General features: G+C 38.4%; 1 protein-coding gene across 15 annotated transcripts in view; it reads left to right on the top strand.

Moving 5' to 3' along the window:
• The window catches only part of DLG1 (discs large MAGUK scaffold protein 1), a 130,550-nt gene that overhangs the window by 60,057 nt on the left and 56,855 nt on the right, over positions 1-13,638 (top strand). The gene's annotated exons all lie outside the window — the stretch shown is intronic.

Raw genomic sequence — 13,638 nt, 5'->3', positions numbered from 1 at the left:
ACAGTTCTTATAAAGACCACATATTTCCCAGTTAAGGAATTGAATTTAAAGGAAAGGATTAAACAGTTAGAGTCTTAATTAAAATATATAGCGGGACAAATTCTAATCTTTGTCAGTTTGGTTGCTAGCAGTCTATAAGTAAGATTAAGGAATGCCTTCCTTACGTACAGAATATACATGTAATGGTGCAGTCTGTAAGACTGTATTTTTCCATGTCACTGTTGATCTGCTCTAAGTACTGTTTTATTATCAAAAGAGATCAGGGGAAACAAGTCAAATTTCAAGTATGTAGATTTGAGGAGAATTCTGAAGTTAAAAAAACTGATTGATGTTAGCAGATGACCATCTCTGGATAGTGAAACAAAGAAAAAAGTATGGAAAAACGCTGAGTGCTCTTTAAAAACTAAGGGTTAGATTTGGTTTGTTTACTTTTAAGCTAAATTCAGTGTTAGCCAGGAGTAATTGCTTTACAGATTTTATTTATGCTGGAGTAGCACACACACTTGTTCGTTTTGTTTTGTTTTGTTTTGTTTGTTTGTTTTTTAAAATGTCCTCAGACACCACTGTGCTGTTCAGGTAATTCATATCTGTTAGTAATTGTTTCAAAGATGATAAACTGCCACTTCCTCTTACTGTGACATCTGCTCAGTGTTACCTGTTCTTTTGCTTGTGAATGTTGAGTAAACAAATATGAGACTTTACAGGGGATTTTCAGTTCTTGTTGGAAATATGTGTTTGGAAGAGGGATCCTGCAGTTTCTGTAATGGGTCAGTATCCGGCCCTAAGTGATGCATTAGGTAGACAATCAGCTTTTAAGTACTGTCAGTTTTCTGAGGCCAAAATATACAGCATTGTTTTACAGAATAAATATTATGGTTACACTTACCTGAAGTGTTGAAATGCATGAAACATTCTGCATTCTGACTAGTGAGGACTAGGTGTTTGCTGATAAATAAAATACTAAATAGCCCCTTCTTTGAGAGCGGGTTGGAGCAGGTAAAGGTCCTGAGATCCCTTCAAAGTTAAGCTGTGATTCTGTGAATATCCCAGAGTTCATTCTGTTTTTCTGCTATGAAAAAACTTATTATATCTGTGAAAGCTTGCATTTTTTTTCCCCCGAGTTTACATTTCATTCTTACACTAAAAATGAACAGCTTACCTATGTTCATGGCCAAAAGGAGGGAATAAAAAGCCAGAATGGTTTTAAATATTTGTTAAAAAAGATAAAAAGTAGTCAGCTTACTCAGAAGTAAGCACTGAGAATGGAAGAGCCTGGGACAAAGCCTCTTCCTCTGGAAAGCTGCAGTCCTTCCCTGTGCCTTATCCACCCATTGCAGCTGTTCACACCTCATGGAGGGAAAAATACAGACGCTTAAAGATTGCTCCTTGTGGTGCAGTTTTGACTTTCCATTCACTTCAGTTTTGTTCTGTGATGCAGCGTTCTGAAAATGGCTGATGACTTTGTTCTAATAACATACTGTTACTAACGGTGTCCCCATTACCTGGATTTAATCAACATTGCGGAGTCCAAATAATAGGAATGATGTACTTCTCTAACCTAGTCTGTTGAAATGCTGCTTATGATGAGGGGCAATTCCTTTTCAAACTGTTAGAATGCGGTGATTTGTAATTTATGTGGAATTAAGCTAATAGTTTTTAAGCTACAAGTCTCTTGTTTCTCTTGTGAATCCTCCATTCTGCAGAGAACCTTCTACATAACAGCCATGTTTGGTGGCCCCTTCATTGCTTTAGCTTTCCTGGCTGGGATGGCATAGCAGGGCATGATGCTTGCTTTGGTCCTTCTGTGAACATTAATGTTGGAGATGGGACTGCATGCTCCCTTCCTTCCTTGGTGCTTGCGATAGGTTACCTCCCCAGCCAGGTGCAAGGAGGACCTTTGTTAAGGAAGCTGTCCATCCCTGGGGATAAAGCCCATTCCCTGTACAGCAGTGAGCTGTCAGAGGTAGCAGTGCCAGCCGCCCTACTCCTTGCACTTGGCTCCTCCATGTATCCGGGAAAGCCGATGGAACGTGCTCAGGCATTTGAGACCTTTGTTCTTTTTTCCATCTTCCTTCTGCTTTCTCTGTGATGAGGAGTTGGTTATTCACTTAGAAGAATTAAGGGATCTAATTAGAAGCTGATCTTTCTGTTCGTGTTTACAAATACATGCATTTCTTTAATAAAAGCCTGAGCTCTGAGAAGCGCCTATTCTTGATGGTGAATACCACTATCCGAATGCCTCAGAATGCATTTTAACTCTAAGTGGTTCTTGGCCTGCACTGTGCTACAAATTCAGAAACTGACTTGTCTGAAACTTACAGTGCCGAACTTGTTCTAATAGCAATGCACTCAGGCTATTCTGAGCAAGTAATGTGGTATAATACGCTTCCAGCATTTGATACTGGAAAATTGTTCAGCTCTTTGGATTTGCTGTGCTAATTCCTACCTCAATTTTTTAGGACATGTTTTAGGAGAGGGAAAAAAAAAAGACAGAAAAGCCCATAACTCCTCTCATCCATTTCACTCATACCATTAGTGTACAAATTCTATATCTTAACATTAAATTTCAGAGCTTACCAAACTGCTTCTGCCAGTTGTTTAAGCCCAAGCATTTCTTCTCTTTGGATCTCTCCCTTTCAGGATACGTATATCAAGTTTTACTCTATGCCGTTATTCCAAGAATATTGCTCAGTAAGGAGAGCTCTTTGAAATATTATGAACATAGTTGTAGCGTGTATAAAATGCTGTACTGTAATCAGAACTTATCTTTATCCACATCACCTTTTTTATTGTACTTTTTACAGCTCATGACCTGCAAAAAGTTGATTTCTTACAGCAATATCCTTTCTATAATTTTGGCATGTTTAACCACACTGTTATATTTCTAGATATAGAAATCACAAAACTAAGGGGCCAAAAAGAAAAGGCAGGGAAGGTTTCACGTGAAACCTGGAGTTGTGCCTGGAACCTATAAAAGATACTGCAACTAAAGTTTCAGGAGGTTTGATAGCAGTGTAGGTATTGAGTGTTTTAGCCAGACATATCAGGATGAGTCTCAGTGGATGATGTGTTTTAAGAATGTTAAACTTCAGTGTGAATGCACAACTGGTATAGCTTCACTTCAAGTTTACAAGTGAAGCTGGGATTTGATTATGGCAGCCACCATGAGACATTAAGTTCTTTACTAGGAGGATTTGTTCAGCACATTGTTTGGACTGAAATAGGAGATGTAGTAAAGAAAAAAGGAGTTACAGGACTGGCTGTAGAGAATTTTATACGACTATACAAAATGGTTGTCATTATTAGATTCTTATTGCAGACTTTTCCCAGAGTTTAAAATCTCCATGTACTCTGCCTATAAACTGCTGCTGCTAATATTGTGATTAACACATGAGAAAGTAGCTTTAAACAGATTGCTTTGGTTGACTTAAACTATGAGAGCACTATCAGAGGCGTAAATGTGAGTTCTACTGTAGTGTTTCCTTATCCTTTATTTTTAGCTATGTGGTATCACACATCTGTAGCAGGATGAATTTACTTTTTGAAAATATTAATTCTGTCGCTGGTCCAATTTTACATAAGGTGGATTTATAGCAAAGATAAAAATGGTATGAATTCATGCTTTAAAGGAGACATATTAAGCAAATATGTTCTACTCAGTAATTTGAGGACTGGGCAATTTTTGACAAATTGACTGAGATTAAACCTCAGGTTCATTCAGAAATGATGTGCAATCAAGACTGTGAAATTTTCTTGATGCTGAAAAAGAAAATACAATTTGAAGAGCACATTAAAATCAATAAATCTGAGGAATACCTAACATGAATCATGTAACATCATGTAGATTGTTAGTGTCCTGCTGGTTCCCTGCTGTAGCCACTATCTTTCCTCTTACAAATGACTAGTATGCAGGTGAAGAAAAGGGGCTGTGCTTTTTCCTTCCCAAACCCATACAGTGGTTGTCATGTTGGCACATGCAGTGCACTTGCTGGTTTCATCACTTGCAGCACAGCAGTGATGATGAGAAATGGTGACAGGCTGCCTTGCTGCCAGAGGGCCTGGGATTCTGCTTTCTCACACCTGTTATTTCACACTTGCTCTGTCTCACTCAGAGCTGATTTTACAGAATTTCTTTGTATTTGTGTTCCATTGTATCTCAAGAAAATTAACTTTTCCAGAATGAATCAGAAATCTGCTAAGTGAAGGAGAAGGGAACACAATGTCATGCTTTTGAAATAGCGCTGCTGCTGTCAGGGTCTGTCTGTCTGCATCAGCCCTAGATTCACATTCAAGCAAGATAGGCACTGGAGCCCCTTTTAATCCAGTATTTTCAGCAGATAATGCAGGTGGACTCATGGAAGTCTGTGAAAGGGGTAGGACTCTAGGTTTTTCATATAACTTTGCAAATTTATTTCATGTTGTGATAGTTGTCCTCTCAGCTGAGGCTTGTATTGACATATGAAGTGTTTTGGAAATCAAGTACAGGCCAGTCTGCTTTTCACCAGCTGTCAGTTTACTAAACAGCTCAAGCAAGCTCCTTCAGTATAACATTTCTGTGTTGCTGCCAAAGCTGCTGTATATGTTTCAGTTAATACAATTATAAAGTAAATGACTGCCTGACAGAACCCCTGAGTCTAAAGTGAACGCCATCTTCTTCCTGTTCTTCTATTTTGGTCTGTGTTATCGAGGATGATTTTTATAGTCTGAAGAATGTAACACAACCAAAATGTCTCAGATATATTTAAAAAACATGACTGTCTTTTTAGAATGATCTGCACCCACATTTGAAGGTTGATATGATAGCTTAATCTGCATTATCCTTCTGAGAGACTTTTAGTTTATAGCCAAGTCAAAGTCTTGGTAAACCTTGTGTCCTCAGGCTTTCTAGGATTTATAGAAACTCGAAGAGAGAGACAGTGGTGTTGATACAGCAAGATAAATCAAAATCTTTGTGCATGTTAGCTGCACGAGGAATTTACTTCTCTTTTCCAGAATGCCTACTGAGGCCAGTGCTTTCCCATCTACTCTATTTTAAACTAAAAGAGGGAAAATTTAGGTTAGCTGTTAGGAAGAATTTCTTTACTCAGACATGGTGAGGCCCTGGCACAAGTAATTATCTTTCTGTGTTAATGATTAAATCATTTTTTCTTTGTCAGATTTTTTTTCCGTTTCTCAATAACGACGTTACCACGTGAACTACTGAATGTGCTGAGTGAACTCCCAGTTCCTGGTTGGGAATTACTTTATATTTCTCAGTTCTTTCCCTATCCTTGTCTTAGGTTCATGGTATTTTGTGATGACACTTACTATGGACTCTTGTATCAAATGTATTATTTTGCCGTGTCTTGAGAGAAGTTTTCTTCCTTATTCTACTTTAACATTTTGAGACCTGCATGGTAGTGTGTGTTGCTTATGCCTTGACCCTGAGTCACTGTTACTTGTTGACATGGAATCCTCCATGTCTGCTTCACATCTTGCTACCAGTTTGTGTTCCTTCAGTAACTGCTTGGGCTCTGATACAAAATCCCAGTGTGTTCCCTGGCTGTTTGAAAGTCTCAAAGCTCCATGTATTAGGATCAACATTTAATAGATAAAAAATTAAATAAAAGTTTGAAGGCCTACATTTGTTTTTTAAATGATCAACTCAAGTACTTCTGGACTTGTTTTCCAGTTTTGTGTTCCTCAGGGTGCCTGTGTGCTGCCTATTGCTATTCCATGTGACCTCAGCTGTTACTGAATTTCATCTCGCTGCACGTAACCATGAGTCATTTTGTCTCTTTTGTAAGCTGATATTGCCATTTCTGAATTTTCTCTGTTTTCATATTTGTTACTCTTTTTGAATGCTGTGAGGGAAAAATCTGTATAGAGCTTTTAAAAATTTCAGTTCATTGAGACCCATTACAGAACAGCACTTAAAGTGATTTCATCAAAAATAAAGTGAAATGTAAATTGACTGTGAAATACTACTGCTCCCACTGCTGATGGTGATAACACTTTCCCAGGTAACTATTCCCAGGTGTGGGATGCTAAAGCAGATGCTTTTATCCAAGCCAAAATTACAGCTGGGGCAGTCCCACGTTTGAGCTTGGAGTAGTTACTATGAGTCATTTCCTGTGTTTAAAAAAAAATAATAAATCAGGTGCCAATAGGAGAGAGTTTAAATTAATTTGGCAAGAAGCACAGATGATCAATATGTGATGACATTTACACAGGATTTCTTGAGGAATTTATGTTTATTATGGATGAAGGGCCCACCATATTGTATGTGACCTTTTTGTTTAAACTGAGTATTCCTAGAAATAAAAAAAAATGAAAAGCAAATACAGTGCCCTTTTTAAAAGGTACTGAGTTGTATTCTCTGAGGCTGCAGCTGTGCACTTTTGATTTCTGTGGGAAATGATTATTAAAAGAGAGTTAACAGATGGATAAACAGATACCTTGAGAAGAAGTCAGCTTCTCTTTGTAAAGGAAAATGAGCATTCACACATCTTCCAGACTTATGGAAAGCAGGGAACATAGATAAAAGCATACATGGGATCTTTTAGTCATCAGAAGGTCATTATAATTATAGAAATATTTGAAAGTAATAGTTCTTGGATCAAAGGCAGTTAAAATTAGTGATGTTATGAGATAAGGGGGAAGAATATTTTGTAGGTTTTCAATTGCTTAAAACAGGTCCCTTCAGCTGGGACTGGAGTTCGTGAGTGATCTGGGGTAGGGTGTTTGTAGGGAGCATTCTGAGGGACATTTGCACTCAGTTTGGATACAAGTGAATGTACTTAGCTCCATTTGAATTTAGGTTGTCTGACTCTGTCTGTTTCCACTTAATGAGTTATACAAGCTGCTTTAATGTGGAAGATGAGAGAATTTGGAATGATTGGCTCAGGTTTCCTGCGCTGTTTGAGAGGTTAACCAGCTTGTGCACGAGCTGTCTATGGAAGGGCCATGATGGTGTTTGTCCAGCATCACATCCGAAATGATCAAATCTGAGCCTTGGTGTCCCTGAGCTTAATTAACCTGAAATCCAGATGAAATGCCGATGTATAATTATGGACCACAAGTCAGTCTCTCTTGTAGACCTTCTTTTTAAAATATATTAGTTTTATTCAACATTGTAAGATTAGAATTATACAGAAGTGTTTATTTTCCATTGTAAGGCTGAAAAAGATTATGTTCCTTTCTATGCAGAGAAGTACTAAAATGTTATGGAAATTCTTTAGCAAACAGCATTATTTACTTTTTATTTACTTGTGGAGTTTTCACGTGTAATACTAAGCATTACACCTGTTGTGTAATATCTTCATTTGCTAAGGACCATGAGTGTTTGGCAGTACAGAAAAGGTGCCCATTTTACTGAAAAGTTGCAGGGCTCTTATGACTCATTCTAGAGGCTGAATGTGTTGTATAATGGTACTTATTTGAGACAGCATTATAACTGTGTGTTGTCATGGAAGCAAAAGTGAGGCAGCTTCCAGTGTTTCCATGGTGTAAGAATGAATAAAATGAAATGTGGTACCTAGCTAGTGATTGCATGGTAAGGATTTTAGCTTTAGCGCTGAGCAGTGATAGGGCAAAACATCTGCATAGTAATATAAAGCTGTCAGATCTGTAGTGAAAGTACATAATCGTCTCTGTTTGGGAGGAATTCAGCATGTGTAAAGATAAAATGCTAATGCCACTTGTTTGAAGCTTTTTGTAAACGAAGTAAGGAGTGGCTTCAGTATAAAGAAACTTCATGTGTAAATAAAGTAATTGACTTATTAAAATTTTCGGACACTTGCTTTCTGAAGTAATTAATGAATTTTAATTAATGGATTCTTGAAAGTGTTTTTTCTTGTGATTTTCTTTTTGCTGTTCATTAATGTGAGATAAATTATATTCTGCTTATGCTCAGTGTTCTAGGGCAAACTTCTGTATAAAGCAATTTTTGTGCTGCTAACGGTTTTCTCACAAAATAGTACAATTATCAGTAAAATAAATAATAACTTGTCCATGCCAAACTTGGATTTATTCATTTCCTTCAGACACTTAGTCACTGTTTTAAGGCTGCACCTTCAGGGGCAATGAGGTACTCTAAGCAAGGGAACCTGAAGTTTCTTACTCTAAAGAAAAGGATTGTGCTTTATACAGGATGTGGTTTGTATGTGTCATTTTAATATTTTATGAGTAATATTTCTTACAGAGTAATTGAATTTTAACAAAGGACCAAAACAAACAAATGAAAGCTCTGCAAAATCTTGAGAAGAATAGTATGATAGTTTTTAAAGTTAACTAATGTATTCCTATTATTGAGAGTTGTTGTTTCCTAGTCTCAGAGCTACATGTAGGTAACCTTTTTCTACTTGAATGAATTATAAAGAACAAAATAAGTGTGCTGCCTTGAGCGCCTCCAGGGTTGGGGTATCCACAGCTTCCCAGGGCTTCACAACCTCGGAGTAAAGTTTGTCTTCCTCCTTTTTTGTACTCCTTTTAAGTATTGAAAGGCTGCATCAAGGTCCCCCTGGAGCCTTCTCTTCTCCAAGCTGAACACCCCCAACACCCTCAGCCTTTTTTCATAGGAGAGGTGCTACTGAGCATCTCTGAGGCCCACTCCAGCATCCTTACTCTACTGGTGGCCTGAGATTTGGACATAGCACTACACCTGGGGTCTCATAAGGGCAGAGCAGAGGGGGACCCTCCCTTGCCCTGCTGCTACTTGTCTGTTGATGCAGCCTGGGATACTGCTGGCTTTCTGGGCTGCACACTCACACTGCTGACTCATGTCTGGCTTTCATCTACCAGAGCCACCAAGTCTGCAGGACTTCTCTCAGTCCATATGCATATCTGGGATTGCCCTGACCCAAGTGCAGCACCTTGCCCTTGGCCTTACTGAACCTGATTAGGTTCTTGTGGACCCACTTCACGAGGCTGTCCAGGTCCCTCTGGATGGCCTCTCTTTTTTCTATTGTGTCAATGGCAGTACTCAGCTTGGTGTCATTAGCAAACTGGCTGAGGGTACACTCAGTCCCACTCTCTAAATCATTGGTAAAGATACTGAGGAACACGGGTTTCAAGACATTTTAGAGTGTTGTTGTTTTTCTGTTATGAAGCCTTAGAGTACATTTTTTCCTTTGCTTGGTTTCTTTCTGATGCTGAAACACTGCCTGGACTTATTTGTGGGCTTTTCAGAGTAATAATGGAAGCTGCAGTTCTTAAGGGTGATGTTGTTTAAATGGCTTTGTGTCAAATAATAAATTAAATACATTAAATTCATTCTCACAGCACTTATGAACCTTAGTGAGGAGCTTGTAATTCTGTTTTGAACTTCAGTTCAGGGCTGCTTGGTGATTTAATGATTAACCCTTGGTGCAGGGCTTGGTGCTGGATATTAGCTGAGTTTTTTTGTTTGTTTGTTTTTAACTTTGAAGTTTTAAGTTCATTTGAGTTAATTGTAAAGTGCTGTGGCATCTGAGTAGAAAAGTAGGTTAAAGAATCAATTTCTTGCTTTGTTTTTAAACAAAGAAAGAAAACAAGTGCTACAGTCTAGTCATATCTACTGCGCTGGCTGGGTTTCTTCAACATAGAGTGCTCACAGAGGTGCAGTTTTTACTGCAGTCCTGCCCAGGCTTCAGGATGGCACTGATTTCAGGAGGAGCATGGTATGGATGGTGCAGCAGTGTTCCTGTCCCTAGTCTTCAGTGTTCTGGGCAGCATACATTTAACGTAGCTTGTAAATAAGGATGGATGGCAGCTGTGCCTCCTTCTTCCCAACTTTAGACCCCACCAAGCATCCCGTCTATCCCAGACGATATGCTTAGATGAGTACTGACTTCTATTGCTTTGAGCAAGATTGATGTGAAGTTCTTCAGGTGGCAACTTCAGGAAATGTCCTATGGCATTCAAGGATGTAGTTCACAGAAGGATATACAATTAAACAATGTATCTCTGGAAATAAAATATTGCATTTATTTTCAGCCCTGTCAGTGGATTTTGAATCAAAATTATTTCTTGCTACTTCTTAGGTTTTGTTCACTTTTGTAGATACTTTATTTTCTATTTGCATGAAATTGTAAGGAATGTGGGCTGGTCTTTATCTGTCAAGTTCTATTAACAGAACTTGCAGTGTGTGTGGTAACTGCTGAAAGGCAATGGGAGGAGTGAAGCACAGAATTATTTTTGGAGAGTTCTCTTAAGCATTGCAGTTTCTTTTTGAAGTAACAGAAGCTGGCTCTTGAAGGTTACCTGGACCTGAAAAAGACCTTTGCAGTAGACACTGTCAATCAGACATTAGTTCTGGTTTCCCTGTACACAGGTTTTGTTGCCAGCTGTGGGGTGATTGTTACAGAATATAGAAAGAAGATGATTCTTGAAGAAATACTACTTGATGTGTTATCGGCATTTTAACAGATTGCTGCAAAAAACTCGGTGTTGTACATTTTAAAGAAATTACAAAATGCCTGGTTGAAGTGATCAATGCAAATTGTTTCTGTAGTAATTTAAAAGAATGAATGTGATTCACCTCCGTGTTAGCAACAGGTAGTTCAGTTTGCAGGTATGATTGCAGCACAGCCTCATCCTGAACCCCCGCTAGTTATGTGAAATCACTTAGCACTTGGCAGCAGAGTGGAGCAGCTCACGCTAGCCATTAATGCAGTCTGCAGAGAACACTCACAGACTTTCTGCAGTCAGAGGAGGATCTTGTCAAATCTGTGCTGCTTTTGTTACATAACTGTTTTTCTTTCTTTGAATCATCCATATGTCCTTCTGCTCCCCCACAGATTTTTCTTTTGCTGGTACAACCTCAAGGCAGGCGTTGCCTTACATCACTCGTGTGAATGTAATTTGGCAGAATAATCTCTGACTCTCAAATGTCTGATCTCTGTGAATAGCATTCCTCTTACCTTTACTGCTTTCTCTTCTTCTTTGTTTTTTTTTTTTTTTTTGCTATTATCCTTTCATTTTGTTTACATCAAGATTGCTCTATATAAGCCTTACTTTTTTGTGTTTATTATACATTTCTTTCTTCTTCTGCCCATGTGTCTGTCACCGTGGTTCTCTTTCTGTACCCATAGAGCACTAAACTTCATTGCTCCCTCTATTTTTCTGTTTTTTTTTTTTTTTAATCACTGATATCTTACTGTCATGGTCTTAGGGACCAAAGACACATGGACTTCCAGAAACCTCCTTGTATTATTACCAACTATCTGCCATATCACCTTTATTCTTTTGCTACTAAGGTCAGTGTGTCTGAAGCACCGGAGGTGTGAATTCCCTTGTGTCTTCCCTTTTGTCTGGAGGAGTGTTCCAACTAATACAGCTTGGTTTCCAAGAACACGGTATCCAGCAACTCTTCACATTTTCAATTAGTGCATTTCAAAACTGATTTTCACTTGAAGCAAGAAGGTAGTTAGTCTGTGTTTTCTGCAAAGTTGATACCTCACATTTGCTCACTATGAATGTATGTGGGGAATTTTCTTCAAGGAGGAAAAATTAGTTGTGGTGTGCTCATTTTGAACTGTTAGCCTCTGTGCACATTCACAATGTGCTTATCTTTCTCTCTGCCTTTGCCCTTTCAGTAGTGAAATCTGGAGTCTCTCTATGATCAGTGTGCATCTGCCTGTTAGTGTTAGCAGGATGCTCTCATCCCTCTTTCTGCTGTTGCAGAGGTAGAAGACATTACCTGCAGTGCACAAACCCACATCTGTGGGGCTTTGTATGACCAACATGTTCCCAGCTTTCTGTCACTGGCAAGAAACCTTTCTGTCTCTGTATTTTTAAGTATCATATTAATGATCTGATATGCAGCTCTTGATTACATCCATTCTGGGTAGAAGATGAGACGTGGCAGCTCTTGGTGATTAGAGGAGCATCTGTCACTTCTTATTTCTCTCTTAATATCTGTGCTATAAATAACTGTAAATGTTTGTACGAAAGTCTGTATTTCTAGTTTCTCTTTAATTCTCTGTGTAATTATGCTGACTCATATTGCTGTAGCCAGGTTTATTGTAGAAGACTGTACGATGGAAAGGAAAATACTATTTTAATGCTTTGAACAAAATCTCTCTGCTTCATCATAGCACAGCTGACCTAATAAAGCTTTGTTTTCTGTGAGCTACCCACTTGTCCATTCTTACCATGCCCGGTGCCAGATAGATATTCAGATTCACAGCGTATTCCTATATCAGACCCATAGGCCATAAGGCTGATAGTATGGGCCGTGCTGCCCTGGAGCTGTGTGGGTGGGAACCCACCTCTTCCTGCAGTGAGCCTCAACATGGAAGTGGCCCTATTTGGATGCCAATTTTCATGTAGTCTTTGGGAGCTTAACTTTTAAACCTTATCTCTTTTTAGAAGGATTGATTTGCAGTGGGCTGGTAAAGTTAAATATACATCAGTATGATTGTATCAAGCTAAATCCTCTGTGCACGCTTTGTTTTTTTTCTAGAGGTGAGGGTTTTGTTTTGAAAACAAGGGTTAAAATGCAATAGATAATGCATCTGTGGCACTAAAAGCTGAATAAACAATGGAATTAATAAAGAACTTTTTAAAAAATAATTGCTATGATTTTTAAACTAGTATTTTAAACAGTGAGTATCTTAAAATTGTGGTTTCACAATGCTGATGTATTCATGGCAATGTGAGCCTTTAACAGATGAACACAAAGTAATTCAGCCCCTGTAAAATTTGCCAAAGAGGAATAAGCATTTTAAAATATTTTCTAGCAGCAAATATCAGAGATATTGTAAAAATACAACAAAGTTTAGGAATAGTAGGATTTCATGTAGGAGAAAAAATGACTATAACCTTTCATAGCTGCTTTTTAATAGTCAGATGAGTTTTGCCATCTATTCAATAATTTGTGCATTGCATTGATTATTTATGCCTAGCAAATTGACTGTTGTGTGGTGGTTCAATGGTGCTCTTTAAATAGCGTGAGAGAGTACACTACATGCAGTCCTAGCTAAAACAGTGTTCACTGTTGGTTTTTTTTCCTACGACCACAATCCAGGAAACAATATTTTTAACTTCTTCAGGAGGCAATATTTTGGTTTATTTTCCCTCCATTTTCTCCCAGAAAGGACTGTTGTGTTGCTAGTTTCATGACTGCTTACTGTCATGACTACAAACACTATGGTGCTACAGATGACTGTGAAATGGGAACGCTCAAGCTAGCTGATTTAACCAAGAACCCCAGAATGGAAATACATCAGAATCGCCATGTGCAGCCAAAGCAGCCTTTCCAGCATCAGCAGCAGGCACTGGGCTTTCATACATCTTTTAGTTCGTCCACACTTCCAGTCTCTTCCAAACACAGAGGAAAATTTACTAACCTGCGTGATAGTGTAAAAAAGAGTCCTACAAAAAGCACAGCAAAAGTTAAAGCTGCTAGTGGTTGGGTGTCTGATGACTCGTGCTCTAACTATTACTTAGAAAAGGTACGTATTGCTTTAGGCTCTTAGAGATGTGCAGTTTTGCAAGATGTGCTCTTGTAAAATGAGATGAGATGTATATGATGCAGACTGTGGATAATTTGTCATACTTCCTTCTGTAGTTTAATCCTGCTGTTGCCTTTTTTTTCCCCACGTGTTTTATGTTTAGCGATCAGAGTAGTAATTAATGAAGTCCACTTGGCAAAGGAGTATTTCTAGTCACTATTTT

The sequence above is a fragment of the Meleagris gallopavo genome, chromosome 11 (assembly GCF_905368555.1).
Source record: "Meleagris gallopavo chromosome 11, MGAL_WU_HG_1.1, whole genome shotgun sequence".
Lineage (NCBI taxonomy): Eukaryota > Metazoa > Chordata > Aves > Galliformes > Phasianidae > Meleagris > Meleagris gallopavo.
This window is presented reverse-complemented; position numbering and strand designations above follow the sequence as displayed.